Genomic DNA, 24,973 nt, shown 5'->3' on the forward strand with positions numbered 1-24,973 from the left:
TTGCTGTTGGAAAATTGATCATACAGAAAGTCTAAAAGCAACCGTGGATCATTCGACTAAAGCAGATCTTCGTCAAAACCATCAATGAAATATAGATTAAACATGCCAACAGTAGCAAAACTTAAGCCATTGAAACAACCACAGGAACAATAATCTCAGCACTCTCTGGGAGCAGTTGGAAAGTAGTCCTTTCAAACATGGGGGAATCATTGGTCATGATAACCAATGAGTTATGAATCACAAATTTTAATTCACTTTACCTTTTGAGAGTTCTCTGGATGTGCTTTCCATCACGACAAAAATACTCCAAGCCATACAAAAGGACAAAGAAGTCCATTTGGAATTCGCTTTTGTAGAAATCATTGTTCATACTCCAGTCCTGAAAATCAGTGTGACACAAACGACTTTTGTTGTAGAAATACTAGACCACCCAAAGTAAAAAACAAAAATGGATTTCTCCGACAGGCTAAACTTTATAAACATTTCATTAAGCTGTTTGGGTGTATGGATAAAATACAATCATAGATCCTTAATCGAAAGACATCAACAACAATACACTTTTCAGGTATTTTCGATACCCCATCGAATTGAAGACAGGACTCAGGCTTGTATACTCATTCTGCTACACTCAACAGTGACGATAATGATGGACGAAACACACAGAATTTGTTTTTCGTCGCTATGCTAATAACATCATTAAAACGAAATGTTTGAGAAAACATTATGTTCTACGAAAGAAAAATTATGGCGAAGCTTGAATATTGCAAGTCATTCTTGAGTGAGCTGCAACCCGTGTATCTCTTATAAAATGAGGAAAACCTGCTTGCGTAAATTCAGTTTGCTCAACCACTCGACAACACAGTGATCGTGATTTTGTTTGCCGAAGTTGACAATGCCCTTAGAAGTAACAGTCTCAAAGAAGTAATCCTGGTCTATTAAAAAATATTCATGGAAAATGTATCCATGGACGTAAGCGATCATGAGCAGGAACCACGCAGACATACTTACCAAGTCAAAGTGTAGGATCAGTAGATAAAGACGATATAAACAGTATTATCAGGATGATATTAGTCCTTTTTACTCACCACTTGGAGAAAAGATTAACACTCCTGAGTATAGAACACTGTCATCCTTCTCACGTAGATCATCCCAATCAAATGTAATATAACCAGTGTTTCATTATGCGTCATAAATAACAGATATATTCTTATATGAAAGAAGCTTGGTAACCAAAGAAGAGACAGAAGAAGAAAACATCTTGCAGAAATGGTATATAGATTTTGTAGACAGTTCGAAACTAGCATTTAAACAAAACACAACAAAGCTCTATTAAAAGACAGTACACGTGCTTCCTGCTCTTTAATGTCCTGACTGACCCGTTTAAAGTAAACAATGAGTATACACTAAGTTTTAAATTTAAATGAAACACACAAAGAGCAATTGGACACAACTGTTACAATTAAAATAGGTGGTCAACACATAACTAGAAACATAAGGAATACATTACTTAGATAAATAAGCAGAATTTACCTAAGAGAGTATAACTTTGACGTTCCATGATATGATTCCGGTGCTGCGAGGTGCTGCCGGACAATCCTTTTATAACATTTGGTTCTTCAGACATCAGAATATAAAAGTGAGTTGAGCACTCGCGCATGGCCGAATGAGACCTAAAAGGGATCCATAAATATAGTGTGTGTGTGTGTGTGTGTGTGTGTGTGTGTGTGTGTGTGTGTGTGTGAATACGTGTGGAAAATCACATTGTGATGAGTATGTGGACTAAACCATAAATCGAACCGTCGATCTGTGAACAACATTTATTTTTGGAAATATTGTTCTTGCGCTTTCGTCGTGCCGGCACACACCACCCCACCCCTTCCGGGATCCAGTCCTGTCATCAGTAATTTCACTGTAGCCTTAGAGTAATTGGGCGAGTCAATACACCTCCAAGACTTTAGAAAAATTAGACATGCTTCCATGACGAAAGTTTCGTAACACAGCTTGATGATTTAAAGGTTAGTGTAATATCGGATCCTGGATGCCTTGGAGTATAGTGGTCCAACTGCAGGCCCGCAGGTCCAGTTTGGCTCTAATCGCCCACTCCATTTTATGTGACATTTATTTATTTATTTCTCTGTTAATGTAGTTTACATATTAAGATTACTGTCTTTGTCTGAGTCATGGACATATATGTATGATGTCCTTTAGCATAATTCTAGTAAGAAATCTTCTACTTATAACTTAGATTGATCTATAAACGAACTTTGGCCCTAGTCCATGTTATTCTTTTGTGTCTTAGTATTTTTATATAAGATTGTTTACTGGAATAGTTATTAATTTGTGCTGTAAGATCCATAAGCAGAATCGTTTGTTGTGTTATTTATTTGGATTAAAAAGTGTTCATACATAAAAGCATTCTTGGACCGAGACATTAATATGGATTATCGAGAATTCAAGGTCTTTTTGGATTAGATTATTGTGATTCAACAAAAGACTGTTGGCACATCATTACGAATCACGCCACTGGTACATCAGTACATTAGAGACTGCATGAACATCGACACCTTCAGTGTTGAAAACTATTTGAAATGCCACTAAAGTCGAATACACACTTTATTCATTAATATTTGTGTTAGAAATGATGTGCTTATGTGGATTTAATTCAAAATATCTAAGTTATATATACATTTTCACTTTTATATTCTAGGGAAATAAATTGCTTGTATTTCACAAAACATTTGGGGACTTTGTATAGCGCCTAATCTTTAGAAGCTCTAAGAGCTTTACAACATTACACACCTATAACAACCAAAAATATAAAAAAATAAAAATATATATAAAATGATATGACCACACAAATAAAAAACCATGAAAACACAAAAAGACACGCCGAAAACATTCAAGGCAGGAAACACTATTAGGCCCCCAAGTATGTCCCTGCAGTCGAAACAAATGAGCCCTAAGAGCACTCTCGAATGGGATCACTGTGTCTTTGTGTCCAAGTTCAGTGGGCAATTCATTCCGCGCCGCTGGGCCCCGGCATGCAAAAGAACGTTGTCCATATGACCCCGTTCTCACAGTGGAAACAACGAGCACACGATTGTCAGAAGAGGAGCGCAGCATCCCGCTGGCGTGCACACATGGGTGAAGTCAGATCGGCATGTTGGACTGGAGTCCATCAGTGAAACGTAGCACAGGGAACAAATTTTGTGTTTGATTCTGGATCGAACCGTTAGCCAGCACAGGGTACAGAGCAGCGGGGAGGTGTGCTTTGGTCGTGGTACCAAAAATACGACCCGAGCAGCTGTGTCCTGAACTCTTCGAAGTCTCCGGAGCAGACATCGAGATCAACCAGACAGAACTGAATTACAATAGTCCAGTCTTGAAAGTACTAAGGAACACAAAAGTGTTGTAATGACATGAAGTGGAGCTGATGCGTCTCAGCTTAAGATATGCAGCCTTGTATATGTTCATGACATGTTGGTGTAATTTCAGAGTACTGTCCAGAGTAACACCTAGGTTTCTCACCAACTTTGTGAATTTAATGATGGTGTTGCTGATATTTATTGTTTGAGGTATAGGATGTGAATGAGAAAGTCTTTGTGTTGCGATCAGAATGACCTCAGTTTTATCATCATTCACTTGCAGCTTGTTACATGTCATCCATGATTTCACACCAGAAATGCACCTCTCTACACCCTGGATGGCAGCCTCAACTTAAGTTGGGTTGCTAGATTTGTATATTTGGGCATTATCAGCGTACAATTGGTGAGATACTAGATGATAATCTATGCCACTTGAGCGCACCCATTCTCCTCCCCGCCAGCAGGGGCCCTACAATGGCACTTTTGAAAAATGATGGAATTCCCCGGATGAGAGAGATGTATTAATAACATCTGTTAGTGAAGGCAATACTGGATCTAAGCACTCGAGCAGCAGTGATGTTATATAGATATATACACACACAAATGAGTCTAAGAGTCGAAAGCGCGCAGGCTCGTTAGAGACTAGTTTTGCACTGTTCTTTGTCAGTTTATTGCATTTATCTTAATAAATCCCCGACACACGTGAACCCTTCCTGGATGACCTGGATGATTGGTATTATATATATATATATATATATATATATATATATATATATATATATATATATATATATATATATATATATATATATATATATATATATATATATATATATATATATATGCACAGAGAGAGAGAGAGAGGTAGAGAGAGAGACAGGGGAAAAAAGGCGGGATTCTATTTAATATATAGAAACGTTTTCTAAATATGAAATACTTCGGGAATTTTTCATGAGTACACGGAATCGATATCTTTATGAAAAAGGTTCAAATTAGCCTCCCTCTCTTACTTCTAAGATATTGACATTGTTCTCCGTGTTATGTAACCAATTATGTGCTAACCCCTGATGCAAGTCAATAAATCAAAATCACCATCCAGAGGCAGACAGAGAAAGCAATGTGCATATTGATAATGACTCATTCTTTCGGAGTATTGCAATATCATTTGTAGTTGACACTAGTACTGAAAATGGTATATTTATAGGACCATGAAAATACCACGGCTGCTGTTTTAGTTTCCTCCTATTAACACGGTAAACGTGACATACTAGTTGCCATCATAATTCGACATATATTTAACTGAGAGCGACGTCAAACTATAACCAGGGTATACGTCTGTGAGAAAGCGGCACTATTAATGGCTTAACTTATTACGTCTAAAAATGATCACGTGTTTTAGTACATCATAAGAAGTTTTAGTCAACTGTGTAAATGTTAGAACAAATGAATGCAAGGGGAGATTAGGGTTCGGAAATGTTAAGTCATGACATGAATAACCTTTATTGTATACTAGGACGTGAATTACTTGATTATCCAAGTAAAATAATTGTAACAATTCACTGGAGAGAAATACGATAAATAATTTTGCAACATCGTCGATAACAAGATAACCGTCAAATTCGAACTTATTTTTAGATGCTTACCTGGTTGAACGGGGGGGGGGGGGGCGGAGAATTATGTAACTGTTTTTATTATCTGTGTGAACTGTCACAAAACACATCAGAACAAAAGCAAATCTCTAATACTTTCGATCATGAAATGAAAAGAAAACAAAATCAGTATTTTCACGAGTGTCGAAGCCTGGAGTGAAAATACTAAAACATTTCACTCACTCGATTAAATTTATCCGTTATTCCCTCGTTTCAAGTAAAAATATCTTCTATATAAGTTTTCCGTCTTTCCTGGATCGCTGCAAAATAATCTTTACATCTTGGTGTGAAAACTAAAGAGATTTAAAGTAAAAAGAAACAATCATCCCGACTGATATAATTGAAAGTCAGGCCCTGCCCTAGGGCAACCGCCTTGGTCTCCGCGCTTTCAGGAAATAAACTCCGCAATGCAGTTTGTTTGCTAATGACCCTGCTCATTGCTTGCTGCCTTGGGCCTCGCACATCCGAGGAAGGGGCCTGTTGAAAGCGATCGTAGTTATCTTCAGATCCGGATGTAGTACCAGCCTGTCAATGTCATCTTTTCACTACAAATGCACTAATAAATAACACGTATTGACCTGGTAATTCTGTTTGCTTATACATTTATCTTTGTATTCAAAATCACTCAAAATCGCTGACGTAAAATTGCATTACAGCAATATTATCGACTTTACGTTTTGAAGAACAATCGCATTACAAGAATTTTTTTTTCTTTTATGTACCGAAGAGTAATTTCATTACAGCAATTGATTTGCCTTTAAGTACGGAAGATCAATTGGATTGCACCAGTTTTATTGTTTTTCTTCGTATGGAAGAGCAATTAGATTGGACCTCTCCTGAACAATTTATTTTCATATACATCTCAGTACAAGAGGCAACAGATGCAATGATAACAAACACCGTATAAAAATATATCAAAGTACTGAAAGGATAGTTTCGAAACACAACAGAAAACAATTAGAGGAACATGAAGGATGAAACGAAGAAAGAAAGTATAAAGGTTGACAAAAAATCATAATAGAACGACTTTCTGCGTATGCTAAGAACAATAAATCAACCAATCAAATCAAGGATTTTCTTGAATATAAATATGGGTGTGTATTCATTTTAATTTGGAGATAATCCGCCGAACTATTTTAAAATTTAATAAATCGAACCAAAAAATAATGTTTCCCGTTCCTAACATATAAAGTTGTTCGTTTTGTTCCCATTTCGATCTCCGATGGTAAATTGTATATAAATTAGTTCCTTTTTATATTACTGTTCGATAATTCCTAGCTTCGAATATGTGTGGCATCATTACAAGTGTATGATGCAACATATACCAATAATAAAGGAACGTTTTGCGTTCCATTGCGATAGACACATTAAATACTTTAAATTGCTAAGAGGAAATCCTTATTTGAAACATACATGTCATTTCTGAAATGCACGTTTACGTCTGGTATATGAAGAAAAGAAAAGAAAAAAGAACGCCAGAAGGTTTTATGATACCTGTTGATACCTATTGATACCTATTGATGATTAAATTATATGCTTGAGATGATAGAACATTGTGTGCACTTTTGGTTTGCATTTACGATTGTCATTAGATTCTACACAAATAATAATGTACTCCGAAATTAATTAAATATGAGTGCTAAAAATATTTGATTAGAAAGGATTAAACTGTGCTTATCTTACATGGATTATTTTTTTCATGTTATAAGGTCATTTATTATCATTTTCTCATCATGATTAAAAGTGACAAAACGGTAGGTACGAAAAATGTGTGTGTGTGTGTGTGTGTGTGTGTGTGTTTTCCAGCCATATCACTATGATGTCTGCAGTGTCGCAGTTTATAGTGATGTTTAGCACTGGACGTCATGCCGCAGCCATGTTGCATGATGTCCCGCCCAGTCACGTTATCCTGACACCAGGCCGACCAGTCCTAGCACTATCCTCTTAATGCTGAACGCCAAACGAGGCATCTGCAATTAACATTTTTGGTATGACTCGGCCAGGGATCGAACCCGCGACCTTCCGCATCCGAGGCGGACGCTCTAACACTTAGACCACAGGGGCTGTGATAAGAAATATTTCAATACCAAGCAGGTGCTTGAGAAGTGTCCAGACAGCCACTATTTGACCCTGCTAAGGATATTAGAACTATGTGTGACACCAAATGCAACTTGTACACTCAGCTATCCAGACACGGTAATGCATCGCAACTATCCAACTCCAAGAACTGCGGAGATATTATTCTCCACTCAACAATCTGAACCCACCATATGTCTCTTTATCATAAATAATTAAGGAAGAGACGCGTAGCACTGCTACGGTTTCAATAAATAACATTCCCGCTGGGCAGCAGTTTTATTGACGATGATTAATTTATGTCAAAAGGAAGTTTTTCGATGTTGTGGAAAGCTTACCGTATCATATCCTTACTTAGCCCACAGATTTTTAAAATATAGTAGACAAAGGTTGTGAAGCACGAACACACATCAGATTCCCGAAGCATTATACTCTAATTATATCCTTTAAAGGCAAACAAAGTGGAATTTCTGTTTTCAACGGAAAAAATATATACAGTCATTCTTATGAAACTTTGTCTTCTGAAGATGCGGGACATTGCTGAAGTTGTCTGACCGGTAAAAACATGGTAATGGTGTATTGAATAATGAAAAGAACAGCTTAAATGGAAAAGAACACGTGAGCTCCTCTTAGACTGCATTGGCTACACTAATAATCATTAAGTCGTTCCCTCTCATGGGGTAAATCTATTTGAACTGCAGATTTATGATGCCTGCATTAAGATAATATATATATCAATTAGAACACAGATACATTAGGACGTAAGGGGTCACATTTAAAAGGGGGCGGTTACCCCATATATCATTTATCTAGTGATACCTTACTTATGTATACATGTCAGAGGTATACATGTAATATCGTTTCTTTTAGGGTAATACTTTAACTGCAATTAGTTGTAAATGATACAGTATGCATATATTACACAGATATGGAATTTTCAGGTACAGAGGATTCTAAAATAGCGTTAGGGAAAAAGATTGAACTACGTAATAAATAATGGCTTCTTGGATTTCGGAACTTTTTACATTAAGGGTTTTGGAAGAGATATTAGAAAAGGAAGATTCCCACCAATCATTCTCATATTGGCATATTGATTAATGTTGAATACCACACCTATAGTTTGCATATTGATTTGAGTAAACATAGTTTATTTTGCTGCTTCCCTATCATAAAAGGTTCTCATATTTTCTAGAAATGCTTAGTTTCTTTCTCATGCATGTAATTTGGCTTCGTAGCTCTAACACACCGTTGAAAATTGTCAACTGAAACAAGAATAAAGCAGTGGAAAACTTTGTATTAGCTTGTTATTGCTGTTTTAGTTATAAGTCGAATCAATAATTGAAACTGAATCTCGATTTTTGTGGAACGATTTTTTTAAAGTTAACTTCACCAACAGACACACCAAGCCTTAATAATAATGCTCGAAATGTATCCTCTCTGCTCCGATTGTTGTAAATACTTTTTTTGTAAATGGAGTGATTGATTCTGATATAAATTCATATTGGCATCGCAATATGCAGCAGTATCATGCCCTCTTTCCATGATTTTCATTAAATACATTGTTTCCGTGTGTGTGTGTTAGAGAGAGAGAGAGAGAGAGAGAGAGAGAGAGAGAGAGAGAGAGAGAGAGAGAGACTGTATCTAAGTACTATATAATTATAAAATTATGTAAGGACTGTGTTTCATTTGGAATGCTTCCAGACATTCCAACTTCTGAAACAGTGTCGAAACAACACTTCGAATTTACAGTGTGTTCATTCTCAGATTCGTAATTGCTTTCTTCGCATTATTCTGTATGAGACGGCAGAAATCAATATAATCGGTGATCTAGTTCTCTCACTGTATTTTGCAGACAATAATTTAGATAATGTTTCCACTGGAAGAAAAACCTTCTATAACATCAAGACAAAAATTATGGACAAAATGTGAAGAATAGTTAGTGTATTTCCTCTTTGAGACTGGTATGAAACTAAGACACATTACAGGGTACTCGCGTGCAAGTAGTTTCTCCGAATTTAAGGATGCAATTAAGTATAAAATATATCCTATTAACGAATCAATTAGTTCATGTCTGGGTTGTGTATTGTAAACAATTATCCAGCAAGAAAACAATCTATGCAATATTCGAGTACTCATCAGTGGTCTTCCAATATAGGACACGGCGTTTTGATCTTTCTCTACACAATGAGATTAATGATTTGTTGTCAGTGTAGAACATAATATTAAAGTAAATTCACATTTCCATCTAACAAGTGCGAACAGCATACTATCTATTTCCATTTTTGCCTTATTCCTTAGAAAGATTGTGTGTCATGGAGAGAGAGAGAGAGAGAGAGAGAGAGAGAACGTACCGTATCTAGGTGCTCTTGAATGCTATAATTCTGTATGCTGAATTTTATTTAATACTTCCACGAAGTCCAAGTTCGAAACAGGTATCGAAGGAGCACTACTTTTTATACTCGTACGCAGTGTCGTGTCTTTGTTTAAATTCCTAATGCCCATCATCATCATTTCGATGCCAGATTGTTCTTCTCTATTTTATTTTATCTTGCATACATATATATATATATATATATATATATATATATATATATATATATATATATATATATATATATATATATATATATATATATATATATATATATATATATATATATATATATATATATATATAATGGTATTTAAACCATTTAATAATATAACTATGTTCCTTATCAACAACAAGCAAGATCCATGCATGTATAATAGTTGAATAAATACTGTAATCTCAATGATGTTTCGATAGAAACTTCCGCTAGAAAAATGATACAGCATAGTCTGTTTCCCATCATCAAGTTCTTGTTCAAAACGTCATAACACATAATATGAATTGGTTTCTTCCGAAAGCTCTCTATGGGAGTAAAGAAGTAAAAATAGTCCAGGATATAGAGCACCGTACAATTATTTGACGCATACAACCATATGAAATATTTAATATATTACAAAGCCCTCCAGTGACATCACCTATTTATTGGGAGAAAAAAAATGGCAAACTACTTTACTCATTGAAAGTGCATCGAAACTAAAGACCGATCACGTGCAATAAATTTCACCATGTTTAACCATGTTCCTAATACCTCAGGCCAGTAACAGAAAACTTACACAAAATTCATGCACTTCTCAATTGAATTCCCTTCCAGGATACAACATATGTTCTTTTTTCATGACGAAGACTATTTGAGAATAATGAAATAAATGATTGAAACTTCAAAATAAAAATTAATGATAGAAACATATAAACATCGTTATCATTATAGGATTCACCGATCACGATTGGGTATTTATTGATGTATAAACTGTACATAATCACTCACAAAGTAAAATCATTCCAAGCGACTTTATATTAACTTTTTGAGTGATTAGGTGACAAATTGCACTTCGATAAATAACCAGCTATGATCATTATTACGTGTAATTCTAATTTTAGTTCTTTCTGTCATCATATCTGCAGATTTCTTCACCCAAAAAATAACTTTTAGGTATTTCGTGGTTTTTGTTATTATTCTCTTTAATGCACCAGAAATAATTGGCCTCGTCTTCGTTGGCCAAGACTATTCAAATGTCATGTAGTATTTATACGGTAACTTGTTTGAGCGGGTCATGCCAGTGATCAAAGGAACTTGGCATGGTCACTTTTTTAAAAATTGATTGTTGCTATTTATACCAAACTATTCCTTTTTCAACGTTACTCCTGCTAAAGGCACGTGTTGCATAAGCATTGGTTATTTTTACTTTCTATTCATTTCGATCTTTCAAAGCAAAGTCGTGTCCATTTTGACCCTGACCTTTACTAAAAGATGGTGGAACATTCTGTCAAATCAAAATGCAATATTATTTAAGGACTGGCTTATAAAGCTTGCAGTATGATTTCTTTAACAAACGGGGTGATTGTTGGAGTGCATGGAGGGTTGTGTGATTGTACTGTTTTAATTTATGATGGGATCGGAACCTTTTATTGTAAATAACTGGGGTGGGGGTGTATATTATTGATGGCATTTGTGTAGTGCAAGGCATTGGTATAGATAAAGCTTCACATGACATGACCTGGAAGCTGCGAACCAAACGTAGTCCGCAGTATTTATCGATGTGTAAACACTTCAAGATCAATATCACGTGACCGCTTATATCCAATCTGATTGCAGACAATAGGCTCAATTAATATTGGAATTTTTTTATGTACATAATATGATTATTGAAACGAAAGACGATAACAAGAGGGATTGCTTGCATTAATTCATGATTTAAAATCCTTAATGGTGTTTTGTAGTTGAATTTAATGCGCAATAAACAGGTTTTGTACTTTATTTTGAAATCAAGTTAGAAACATTGCACTAGACCTGGATGTAAACAATCTAGTCCTTCTAAGATCTGCTTTGAGGTTGTTTATTACTTCAGTCTCACTACCATTAAGATACCAATATGAATTATATGCTGAACACGTAAGAATTAAATATTTCTACATCTTCACGACAATGCTTAAATCTTCAATCATCCAAATTGATACTTTATTTATCGTACTCGATCCCTTTAATTCCATGACGAGTGAGAACATGCAACGTTAAGTGCACTTGTCTTTTAAGATTTCTGTATTCCAAGAGCACGTATAATGTTTTTTTTTATTGGCAAAGCAGAAAATAGGCTTTTTACCATAACCTAACATACTTACAGCATATATACATGCAGAAGAGCAAACAAAAGCAAAGACTTTTAACTGAAAAAAGGATTACAAATATCATAGGTTTTGAAATGCAACAGCGATATCAACTTATATTTGAAATAAAAGTAGCAATAAGATATGTTTATGAAAAGACAATAAAAATCTATCAACAATATATGGATTATATTTTTATTACTTCCATATGAATGCATGCAAGTCTTGCAAACATGCAAGCATTTGTAAATAAATTTTAAGTGTTTTTAATGTTGGATTAATATCGTCGTAATTTAGTAAGGAATGTCTGTATTGATTTAGAGCAGGTCATACAAACATATTCATCCTCCATATGGTTTAGAGTTCAAAACTGTTCTATTCTTTTCGATGTGTGTCTTCAAAACGTATATACTCAGTCATAAGATGATATACACAACCAAATCAGATCTAGGCAATTTAATTTTAAAAACAAAATCGAACTTTTGTATTGTAAAACTTTTAAGTCGAATCCTCCATACTCTTATAACACCTTGGTTTTAAACAAAGTAAAAGAAACAGCAAAACCAACAAGTCTGCAGAAACTTAGCAAATAATTTAATTATCTAAGTTACAAAAGTAATCCTTAATAAGAACATACAGTACTGTGAACTAAATACAAAATTATTATAAACGTTCTATCACAAGTTCCAAATCAATAGCGTGTTCTAAATGAATATCAGATCCTAAATGTTCCGATGTACCAATAGCCTTACATAGAGACATCCACGGGACAAGTCTCACATATTGTGCCACATAGCTTATGTTACAATACTCAACCACATGACTTAATCGTCCAATCTTAAAAGTACTCCATCCTGTACTCATAATCATTATATCGGACGAACATAAACTAGCAAATAAAATCATCTGTAGCTATATCCAAACATTTAAATCTACTGTCAGGGATCAAAACATAAACACACAAAATATAGATATGCATAACACCTCACCTCATAACGAAAAAGAAAGTTTTATATAGTAATGTTTTCATTTACATATAGTCAAACATACATACGAAAGACAATAATAAAATTTGCATAGGAATAATAGGAAGATACAAATAAAGCAATATAGTACTTCAATTAATATATCTATGAAAAGTAAGGGGGTAGTGATCACTGAATACAGTAATCAGAAAATGAGATGAATTAATGTACACTTCAAAGTGTTGTAAAGCCAACATTAAAGCACTCCTTTTCGATAGTGTAATAATTTATATGGTGCTGATTTACGTTCCTAGAGAAACAGCACACTGGATATTCCACACAATTTTTGTTTTCTTGAATTAATAATCCACCAACCCCTCCATCACTTGAATCCACATACATTTTACATTAGTAGTTAAGTGGGGCACATTAGGGACAATGGGACTTAGCATTAAAAAGACCCCTGGGTCAGATTAGGGACAATGGAAATTTAACATGGAGAGAAATCGTGGGTCACTTTAGGGACAATGGGAATTTAACATAGAGTTTGGGTCTGTCTAGGGACAAAGGAAATTAACATGGGGAATAGAGTTTGGGCTTTTGGGATTTTTTTTTTTTTTTAAATTTTTTTAAATTTAAATTTAAATTTAAATTTAAATTTTAAAAAAGGGGTAGGCAATGGAAAGGCTATCTCTTTTCGAGAAATATGGCTGGCCCTGAAAAGGGCCTTTGGGTTTATGTTAATGTATTCATTAACATAAATGGCACCGCATTGGTCTTCTTCTTGTCCTTAGGCTACGTCTCACTGTTGGTCCGTAAATCAGCACTCTTTTCAGGCATCCTTGTCTTTCTACGTAGATCCTACGTATCCACAGGCTGGTGTTTGTCCTGTGGACAACGGTCCACTTGGATCGGACATACATGGGTATGTCCGTCCGGAACATCATGGAAGACACAAGCGTAGAAGATTGCACATCGGTCCACATCTTGAAGCAACGAGAACAAGTGAATCAATGCACTGAACTGCGCTTATTTATAGGTAGAGGCAGGATTGAAACGGATTGAGTTCATTCACCAATCCAAACACGCGTTACAAAATTCAGTCAGCCCGCATCCAATCCGAAGAGAGTAGTCTGTGACGTCAGTTGGTCTATATAGATTCGCTAGCGCTTGTGTGCAGTCAATCTATGAGACAGTGATTCAACATGACGGAAACTCAGAAAACGATCCATTGGGGTGCACCAGCAGGGGAGACTGCCCAAGGGAACCCGGACTTACTTTCAGAAGAGGTACATTGGGATTTTGTGGATTTTCTTACCTCGCAAGAATTTGTTCTGGAACCTTCGTTACCTTCTTCATTACCGCAAGTGGAGAATTTTAGACAGAGACAGAAAGAAGAATTGGAGAAATTTATGCAACGACAAAAGGAAGCGGAACAAGCTTTTCTCCTACAGCAACAGCAACAGCAACAAGAAGAGGTAAGAAAAAAACAACAGCAACAACAGCAAGAAGAAGTAGCAGCAAAGAAACAAGAGGGTGAAAATCAAACGGCTACGGTACTGTTGGACATTTTAGCGGAGTTAAGAAGTCTGAAACAAATGTATCAGACTTCTTTATCACGACCGAAGAGAATACGACCTTCCCGAGCTAAACACGCCAACCCTGTGACTAAGCCTGTCGTACCACCCTTAGTGATTTCAACCCAATCATCAGAAGTAGGCCTTGGCCGTGGCAAAGGCTTAAGGCAGTTAAAGTTGATTGGTTAAACTCACCCCTACACCAAAATAAAAAGGCCCTTTTCAGGGCCACCCACATTTCTCGAAAAGAAATACAATTTCAATTTGCCAATAACTCAAAAATAAACCCCACCCATTTTACCCTTATAGTACGTGTCTGTGTATGAGTGCGTGAGTGTAGCTTCTTATTTTAAAATCAAAACTCAAAGACACTTACCTTATATCATTCATGTATTCTTTTATCCATTTTTTACAATCCAATTCACAATTCACCACAGAACACTTTAATTAAAAGTTCATTGACTTCTTCTTTCTCCTTGTTTAGTCTCTCTGTTTTTTGAATTTCTTCACCGTTTTCTCCTCATTTTCTTCCCTTCTTCTTTTCTTCTCCTGTTTCTTTGCTTCTTTTAAATAGAATTGTCTTCTTTCTTCCTCTTCTTCCTCTGAAGAATCCCTCTCTTCTTTCGAAGAATCCCTCTCTTCTTCCGAAGAATCCCTCTCTTCTTCTGAAGAATCCTTCTTTTCTTCTGACTCCTCTTGTTTCTTTTTTGGGCAATCTGGAGACCAATGTCCTTTTTCTTTACAATAATAACAGGTATCTTGACTTTTGTCTTTTTTAGCCCCTGTTTTTTTTTCTTTTTTGACGGTCTGGACACTCTGAAGACCAATGCCCTTTCTTCTGACAGATATAGCAAGTATCCTGACTCTTATCTCGAAAGGAAGGATAGTAGTCCGTCGGCTGGTCTGAAGAGAATTTTCTAATGACCCCTCGCAAAGCTCTGACGAAACGTTCCATCTGGGTAGTCTCTTCCATCGTTCTCCCCGGTTTGAGAGTGAAATGAATAGTGAAAGGACAAGACACAAACTTTTTATATACGCTGGTTTGCCATGACTATAAATTAGTCTATGGTGTTTGAACTTGAGTCATTTGACGTTTTGCACTCAAGATGAAACGATCCCATTCATTCGAGAAGAAAGAAGAAGAAGAAAGTAAGAGGCAGAAACGTGATCTATCGCCTCGTACCAGGGCCGAAATCTTGGCACAAATTCATGCCAGTGATTTTGAAGAGGACATGAGTGAACCAGAATCCGAACCCTCTAAACCAAGTTCACCACCCTTAGTCAACCCTGAAAAGTACTATTCCATTCGAGAGACGGAAAAGCGCTCCTCTAGAAAATTTAGAACCACGGCTTACACCTACACGGTGAAGTTTAAAGATTTCAAGGCCGACGTACCCTTGGAGAAAGCAGAAGTGTTTATCACCGAGATGTGGGATTCTTTGCTCACCGCACTCAAGCGACAATGTCAACCCAAAGAAGACGATCGCTTGACACTATCCATAGATCACGACGGTTTGAAATCCCCTGTTTGGATCGAGTTTAGCAGACCCGCAGAACTAACCCCTTCCAAAGTCATGGACAAGATTCAACACGTACAACAATCTAATGACCAGTTTGACATCACCGATGGTAAAGCCACACTGAAAATGGCTCACGTCTCTCTTCCTCAAGGGACAGGACGCAAAAAGGTCCTACTGGTGAACGACCTTCGCAACACCAAAAAGAGTCTCGTCCGAATTAACAACCCTCAAGACCAGATGTGCTTAGCCCGTGCCATCGTGGTGGGACGAACCTATGCCAACAAGAACGACACGGTAGAATGGAAAAGAACCTGGGAGAACATTCGAAAATCGAACCGAACCAAACAACGAAACGAAGCAGAACTCCTGTTGCAACAAGCTGGCCTGTCCAAAGACACACCCTGTGGCATTCCTGAGATGCAAAAATTGCAAGATGCCCTAGCTCCACGCTACACCTTGAAAGTGCACCCTCAAGAAATGCGCGGGTCACTGTTGTTTCGAGGCCAGGATTTTAAGGACGGAAAATACATTCACCTTTATTATCACGATGACCATTTCGATACCATTACCAGTATCACCGGATTCCTGGGATACAGTTATTATTGTGAGAAATGTGATTATGGTTATAACAATCGAGAGCAACACAAGAATTGTGGATTGAAATGCCCAGGATGTTTGGCCTCTCCACCCTGTCTGAGCGAAGAACCAGTGCCTTGTTCGACTTGTCTGCGCACGTTTGTCAGCCCTGCCTGTTACCAGCAACATTTGAAAACACAAGGTTCACAGAAGAAATGTGCTTGTCAACTCCTGAGATTGTGCCCTACGTGTGGACAAGGCATACTTACCAACAATGCCAAGGCACACGTATGTCGAGGAAAGAAAAAATGTCACATTTGTCACCACATCGTGGACTTGGAACACGAATGTTACGTGCAAAAATACCAACCCCCACCAGAGAAAGAGGACGGTCACTAGAAGAAAGGCAATTTCATCTTTTTCGATTTCGAATGCATGCAAGAGACTGGCATTCACATTCCTAATTTCTGCGTGGCTCATCGAGCGTGCGAGAAGTGCATTCAAGAACCTATCTTCAGTCATTGCCCTCACTGCAGCAAGATTCCTGGAGGGCGTGAAAAAATCTTTCGGGGACCGAACACGTTAGCCGATTTTGCCCAATGGGTCTTAAACCCCATCGACAAGACGTGGAGCCAAGAGGACATCGAACGTTACGGAGATTGTCATCGTCATGCCACGGTGATGGCTCACAATTTCTCCGGATACGATGGACAGTTTCTTTTGAGGTACTATACGGAACATGGCACCGAACGTCCTAAAGTGATTTTGAACGGAGCCAAAATCATTTTCATGCAAGTGGGACAAGTGCAGTTTAAAGATTCAATGAGTTACTTGGCCATTCCTTTGAGTCGAATGCCTAAAACGTTTGGAATGACAGAAATGGCTAAAGGGTACTTTCCACACTTTTTCAATACGGAAGCCAATCAACACGCCGTTCTACCCCATTTGCCTGAGGCTCACTATTACGACCCCGACAACATGCGTACCGAACAACGAGAAGCTTTCTACGCTTGGTACCAGGCTCATGCCTCTGACCCCTTCGACTTTCAGGAAGAAATGTTAAAGTATTGTCGTTCCGACGTGGACATTTTACGACGTTGCTGTGGAAAATTTCGAGAACTGTTCATGGAACACGGAGGGGTCCATCCTTTGAAAGAAGCTTGCACCATTGCCAAAGCGTGTTCCTTAGTGTATCGACAACGATTCATGCCTGAAAACACCGTGGCTGTCATCAGTCCTCAAACGACCCACTATGTCAAGCGTCAATACTCGGTCAAAGCCCTACGTTGGTTACATTACTTGTGCGACAAGGAAGACAAGTGGATTCAGCATGCCCGCAACGGAGGAGGCGAAAAGACCATCGGAACGTATTCGGTAGATGGCTGGGACTTAGAAAACCCCAAGATCGTGTACGAGTTTAACGGTTGCTTATTTCACGGATGTCCCGTCTGTTACCCTGACCGTGACACTAAAAATCAGTTTTTGCAACGAACCATGGAAGACTTGTACCAGGACACTTGTCAGCGACGCCTAAAGTTAGAACAGCAAGGATACCAAGTGGTGGAAATGTGGGAACACGAGTACGATCACCGTTTGAAAACCGATCCCGAGTTTAAACGCCTCGTGGAAAGTTACCAGTTCATGGACCCGCTGAACCCGAGGGATAGTTTGTACGGAGGAAGGACCAATGCCACCTGTTTGCTGTACCAAGCCGACGAAGAGAAAGGAGAAGAAATCAAATACTTGGACGTGTGTTCGCTGTATCCCTACGTGTGCAAATATTGTCGCCTTCCTGTAGGGCACCCGCAATTGTTCACGGAACACATCGACCTGAAAAACATTCGACAATACGAAGGCTTGATCAAGTGTAAAGTTTTGCCTCCCACGAACCTATACCATCCCGTCTTACCTCACCATTGTCAAGGCAAACTGATGTTTCCCTTGTGCCGTACTTGTGCCGAAACGTGCAACCAGGACCAACCTTGCCATCACAGCCAGGAAGAACGTGCCTTGACGGGAACCTGGGTCAGCGTGGAATTGTTCAAAGCTCTGGACATGGGATACCAACTGTTAGAAGTGTACGAAATTTGCCACTTTCCCAAGACACAACAGTACCACAAGGGTGACCCTACTCAGAAAGGCATTTTCGCCGACTACGTGGATGCCTTTTTGAAACTGAAACAAGAAGCCAGCGGCTATCCTTCCTGGTGTCACACTCCCGAAGACCAAATACAATTCAAGGAGAAATACTACGCACAAGAAGGCATCTCTTTAGACCACATCGAAAAAAACGAAGGCAGGCGATCGTTTGCCAAAGTGATGTTAAATTGCTTGTGGGATAAAATGGCACAACGACCGTGTTTACCCAAGACGGAATATTTGACAGAACCTTCCCGCTACTTCCAGATGATTCACGACAAAACCAAATACATGAAACACGTGGACGTCGTTCGAGAGGATTTGATCTTGGTCAATTACGAAGAAGATCTGGACTTTGTACAAGACGACCCTTTTGGAAATGTCATCATTGCGGCTTACGTGACAGCTCATGCTCGCTTAAAATTGTACGAAGCTTTAGAACTGTTAGAAGAACGCGTCCTGTACTTTGACACGGACAGTTGCATTTACATCCATCACCCGATTCAACAGCACCCTGACATCAAAGGAGACCGTTTAGGAGCCTGGACAGACGAGCATCCCGACGACAAGATTCTAAGTTTCGTCAGTGGTGGTCCCAAAAATTACGGCTACGAATACGGGGACAAACAAGGAGAAGTGCACACGACGTGCAAAGTGAAAGGACTGACTCTGAATCATCGTACCAGTCGAGTGGTCAACTTTGGGGTATTGAAAGAAGCCTTGCAATCGGGAGAGGATGGAAACTTTAAAGTGACCACCTATCAACCGAACAAGATTGTACGTTTACCCACTCACCACATCGTCAGTCGACCCTTGGAAAAAGTCTATCAAATTGTATACCAGAAGCGAGTGCGACTTCCCAATCACTTCACCTTACCGTACGGTCACGTCGGTATTGGTCTGTATATGAAAAGGAACCCTAGGCAACATCGATAGTTCATTGTTCATTGAAGTAACATACCATGTCGTTGACGAAGAAGAAACCAGATTGGTTAGGAGTCAAATGTTGGACATCACCGAGACCAGGGTTTTGAGGCTTGGACACAAGAGGTGGCCCAGTATGCACGAGAGTTATTCAAGGAAAAAAGTTACTTTTCAACCTGTGTTAGTGACGGTGCCAGAAGAACCCGTCACCCAGGACAGGACTGTCGTGGACAGGCCTGAAAGACCCTTTCGGGAGGACACTTGTGTGACCTTACCCCTACTATAGAACTGGTTAGAACTTTACCCAAAACATGTTGTACAGACACTTGTGTTTATTCCACGTTCATGGTTATCATGTGCCTTTTATTCTTGTACTTAAGCCTTTGGCTTTTATGCATTTTTGTCTTTCGTATTCATGTTTGAAACATTCAATAAACGTGTTCTGAAAAAGTATATAAACTCTTGTCTTGTTTGTTTTTCGTGTCACAAGTGACATTTCTCACACCATGGCTACCTCTGCTGTCTCTGCTCCCTCTTCCTCTACTGTCAAAGTCATCGACGAACACTTAGATCGTGCCAGTTGGGAGGCTTTGTATCTTCGCCATCCCTTTAACATGCTCATTGCTGGACCTAGCGGTTCAGGCAAAACCGAATTCGTCAAACGTTTGATCGAACATAAACATCATTTGATCGATCGACCCCCTCAACGAATCGTGTGGTGTTACAAAGAGTGGCAATCGGCGTACAGCCTCTTGCGAGAAAGTCAAGGCGATTCCATCGTGTTTGTGGAAGGCATTCCTAAAGAAGACGACGGCATCGTCTCTGACTCCCGTCTAACCCATTTGGTCATTTTCGACGACATGTTAGGAGAAGACGAAGAAGAAATTAAACTGTGGTTCACGCGCAAAGGGCATCACCGTAATGCCAGTGTCGTTTACATCACCCAAAATTTGTTTCAACAAAGTAAAGCCCATCGCACCATCAGTCTCAATGCGCATTACGTGGTCTTGTTTAAAAGCCCTCGAGATAAATCGCAAGTGCAAGTCTTAGCCAAACAGTTAGGAACGCCTTGGCTGACTCAGGCGTACGACGATGCCACTCAAACTCCACACGCCTATTTACTCGTCGATTTGAAACCTACGACTCCCGAGGATTTGCGATTTCGTACCCACTTGTTTCACCACTGGTGCCAAGACGGAGGGCCTGTCCTGTACACGTCTCCGTCCTCGACTTCATTTCACTCCCCATAAAAAAAATCTATAAAAACCTCAGACCCTTTTTCGTCTGTCTCACTCTCAGTGCGAACATGACGTCCCTTCAGTCGCATCTTCCCGTCAAATTGATTCGTGCCTTGTATGGCATCAGTCGAGAAAAAGATCCACAAACACGAGCTCGTGTCTTAGAAGCTAGTCTCAAAGAAGTCTTACGATGGTTCACGGTGACGGCACGTCAATTACTCCAAGGAATCATTCAGATTCCTCATCAAACCCAACGCTTTTTCGATCGAAACAAAGTCGCTTTGGTCCAACTGTCCGATCCCCGCATCGACACTCAAACCAAAAAACAAATCATTTTGAAACCTGGAGGGAGCGGTACTCTAGGAGGGGTCATCATTCGCTCACTCTTAAGATGGGATCCTAATGCCCCCAAAGTTATACCCAAGACAAAAGTCCAACGAATCCCCAAGAAGAAAAAGACCAGGTCCCCAAGGAGAACTTCTCCAGTGGCAGGACCCTCCTCTGACCAGACACCACCACCACCCCGGAAAAAGAAAAGAAGCCCCCAGAAAAAGAAAAGTCCACAGAAAACTAGCCGCAAGAGAGGCACTTCGGCCAGGACGCGACCTTACACTCGCAAACCACGACCTGCCACGGCAGTGACTGCGTCTCCGGCAGCTTCACGTTTGTCCACTTCTCCGTTAATGACACCCAGAACTGAAGAGTACTTGGAGACGTTGATCACACCAAGAACTTCTCCGTTGATGACCCCCAAAGGAACTTCCCCAGTGGCAGGACCTTCCAATTTAGTGGCAGTGGATGCTGCTCACAAAGTACCTTCTCCCAAAATCAAAGTTCAAGATAGATCGGGCATGTTACAAAGTTTACTGAATTTGTCCAAGCAAGAACTGGCTCGATTTAGTCCGTTACGTACCCCTGCACGACGTGTCATGCCTGTCCTCAAACTAATACGACGTCAAGACAATCAGTGGCGACGCGTTCCAGTATAAAAAAGGCCTGTGACCAAGTCGGGTATCAGTGTTTTTTGGTGCTCCTGAAGACTCAAAGATGTCACCCTCCAGAAAACCCCAAGGAAAGAAAAGGAAAGGACTGCCACCACGTTTAGCCAAACATGGGGACATGTTATCTGTCCTGTCCAAAGCTTCTCCACCCCTACGAAAAAAACTCATTCAAACAGCCTCCAAAGAGGTCATCGATACCGTGTGCGAATGTTGTTTGAACGTTTTGAAAGGCACGATCCCTTTGTCCAAACACCAGAAACAATACTTAGGCAAACATCGTCACGTTCTTCGCCAAATGGTTCAAAAGAAAATTCCCATTCGTCAAAAAAAGAAGATGTTAGTGCAACGTGGAGGTATTTTACCTCTCTTGTTAGGCCCCATACTGAAAGGAGTCTTGGGAACCATGTTGGGAGGACTGGTGGGAGCAAGATAAAAAGGCCTCGGAAGTTCCAAGATCTCAGAATCGACCCCTGACAACCCCATGGAAGGACGAAAACTAGCTTTAGTGCCTTACAAACGATGGATGGAATACCATCGGTGGCAAGAACAACACACCCCGCATTTACCTCCCAATCCCCATTTGAGCGAGATGTCCCAGTTACAACACGAATTGCAGTCCTTGATGGATCGCCAAGATTTGTCCGAAACAGAAAAATCACAAAAGTACGGTCAACTCTTGCAACGACTGCAACTCTTTCACCAGAAAGCTTTAGACGAAACAGCTCTACCCACTCTGAAAGATTTTAAGACCTTGATGAAAAGTCCAGCACCAGTACCAGTACCAGTACCACCAGTACCCGTGACCAAGACAGAAAAAGGAGAAGAAGAGGAAGGGTTTCAAACTCCACCAGAAAAAGTACGCAAGTTAACAACACCACCTACCTCCAGAATTGGATGGATTAAAAAGATGATGGCCACCCCTTCTTCCTCACAAGAGGAAAAGAAAGTGAAGACAGAAGTGAAGACAGAAGTGAAACAAGAACCGATATCCCCCGCTCAGACATCCTTCTCCTCTTCGACACCTATTGCTGGCCGCACACGCAAAGCATTGCAATCCAAGAAAGTACCCCAAGAGAAAAAGAGTAGCATCCTCCAAGAGTGGGTGTCTTATTAACACACCAACCAACACAAAAAAAATGGAAAAAGTCTTAGCCAGCATTTACTACGATCCCTCCCATCCTGCAGGTTACGCAGGAGTTCAAAAATTGTATCGTGCTGCCAAAACGCGACTGAAAAGTCTCCGTTTACCTCAAGTGCAAAGATGGTTACAAGAACAAGCTACCTACACTTTACACAAACCCATTCGACGCAAGTTTGCCAGAAGTCGCACCCGAGTGGAAGGCATCGATCATCAATGGCAAGCCGATTTAGCCGATGTCTCTCATTTGGTCAGCTACAATCGTGGCTACAAATATTTGTTTTGTGTCATCGACGTCTTTTCCAAATTTGCTTGGGTCGTACCCTTGACTTCCAAATCGAGCAGCGAGTTAGTGCGAGCCCTGCAACGGGTGTTGAAACAAAGCGGTCGTCACCCTCTTCGATGGCAAACGGACAAAGGCACCGAATTTCTGAACCAAGCTTTCCAAAAAGAATTAAAGAAACGTGACATTCATTTTTTTACCACCGAGAATCCCGAAACCAAAGCCAGCATCGTGGAACGTTTTCAACGCACTTTGAAAGAACGCATGTGGAAATATTTTACGCATCACCACACTCTGAAGTACATCGACATCTTACCGCACCTGGTGCAAGCGTACAACCAATCTTACCATCGAAGCATCGGACGTGCCCCGCAAGACGTGACTCCCGACAACGAAGTGCTGGTGTTTGAGCGCCTGTTTGGTACGTCCCCGACGAGGGCTGTCCCCAAGAAAAGTGGAGTGTTGGCCATAGGAGATTGGGTGCGCATTGGCAAAACCAAACGCACTTTCGACAAAGGTTACTTACCTAACTGGACGACCGAATTGTTTCGCGTCACTGGACGAGTGCATGGCCGTCATCCTGCCGTCTATAAATTGGAAGACATGAACGGAGAAGTGCTCAAAGGAACGTTTTATTTGCCCGAGTTACAACGTGTCACCAAAAAAGAAGACGACGTGTACGACATCGAAAGCATTCTCGAACGCAGAACCCGTAAAGTGGGCAAACGACGTATCAAAGAAGTCAAAGTACGTTGGAAAGGATATCCACCCAGTTTCGATTCTTGGATCGACGCTTCGCAAGTCATCGACTATAAAAAGAAGTGACCATCATGCCCTTTCACACAGCAGACGCAGCTACGTCGACCACTCCTCCTTCACCTAGTTCTTCTGTGCAAGATTTGCAAAAACAACCCTTGTGGGTGTGGTGTGGAGAACGTGTGCCTAAAACGCAAATCGTCTTTTTCTGCCAAATCTTCGTGGTGTATTGTGTCATCGGGGCAGCCATCGCCAATTTGAGTTTGCAACAAGGAGACAAACAATTGTGGACCATTTTATTGAGCAGTTGCATCGGTTACCTGCTTCCTCATCCCTCCCTGAAATTCACCTCGAACGGGAACCCCGGGAACCTTGTGTCCAGTGCCAGTGCCAGTCACCACTTCAATCACAACCAGAACCCCATTTTAGACGGAGACATGCCTCTGACGTCCAGTAACCCCTCGGACAGCCACAGAACTCTGGAATTATGAGTCACCAAAACCAATTTTACTTAACCTTACCCAGTGACAGTTCCATGGAGGTGTTTCCCAAGAACACGTTGTGCTGTTACACGGCCAAATTACCTCAAGCCATCCAGTTAGATCACGAAGCCCATTGGGAAGTGGCTTTAGTAGAAATGATTCTCCCGACCCAAGTCCTCAATGTCCTTCCCAATCAAAATTTTTTTGATGTGGAAGTTCATGACGAACAAATGCAACAGTGGATGGATAGCAATGTCAAATATGACAAGAAAACCCGTACACAAAAGTACACCACCTATCACTTGTTCATTCCCCCAGGCTATTATTTTAGTGGTCAACATTTGGTCAGCACCATAACCTCCAGGTTTAATGTCGTGTTTCTGAAAGCTTTGGAGCATGTCAACAAAAATGTCACCATGGAGTACCACAAAGCAGCTCGTCGCTTCTTGATGAAATTTGAACGGAGTAAAATCCTGTCCATTTTATTTTGTCCTGAATTGTTTGACATGTTGGGCGGAGACATGGACATGAGAAAGACCATGATCAAGAAAAACGAATTACCCATCGTTTACGACAACGAGTCTTTTAGCA

General features: G+C 39.8%; 1 protein-coding gene across 1 annotated transcript in view; it reads right to left on the reverse strand.

The window, feature by feature from the left end:
• LOC149801823 (alpha-2B adrenergic receptor-like) overlaps window positions 1-9,579 on the reverse strand; it is a 73,029-nt gene extending 63,450 nt beyond the window's left edge. The window contains exon 1 of the mRNA XM_089956186.1: window positions 9,442-9,579. The gene's annotated coding sequence lies outside the window, so the exon portion shown is untranslated. The remainder of the gene's footprint in view (window positions 1-9,441) is intronic.
• Window positions 9,580-24,973: the final 15,394 nt, after the last annotated feature.

This window comes from Sinohyriopsis cumingii, chromosome 4 (genome assembly GCF_028554795.1).
Source record: "Sinohyriopsis cumingii isolate HCF-2022 chromosome 4, ASM2855479v2, whole genome shotgun sequence".
In the NCBI taxonomy this organism is placed as follows: Eukaryota; Metazoa; Mollusca; class Bivalvia; order Unionida; family Unionidae; genus Sinohyriopsis; species Sinohyriopsis cumingii.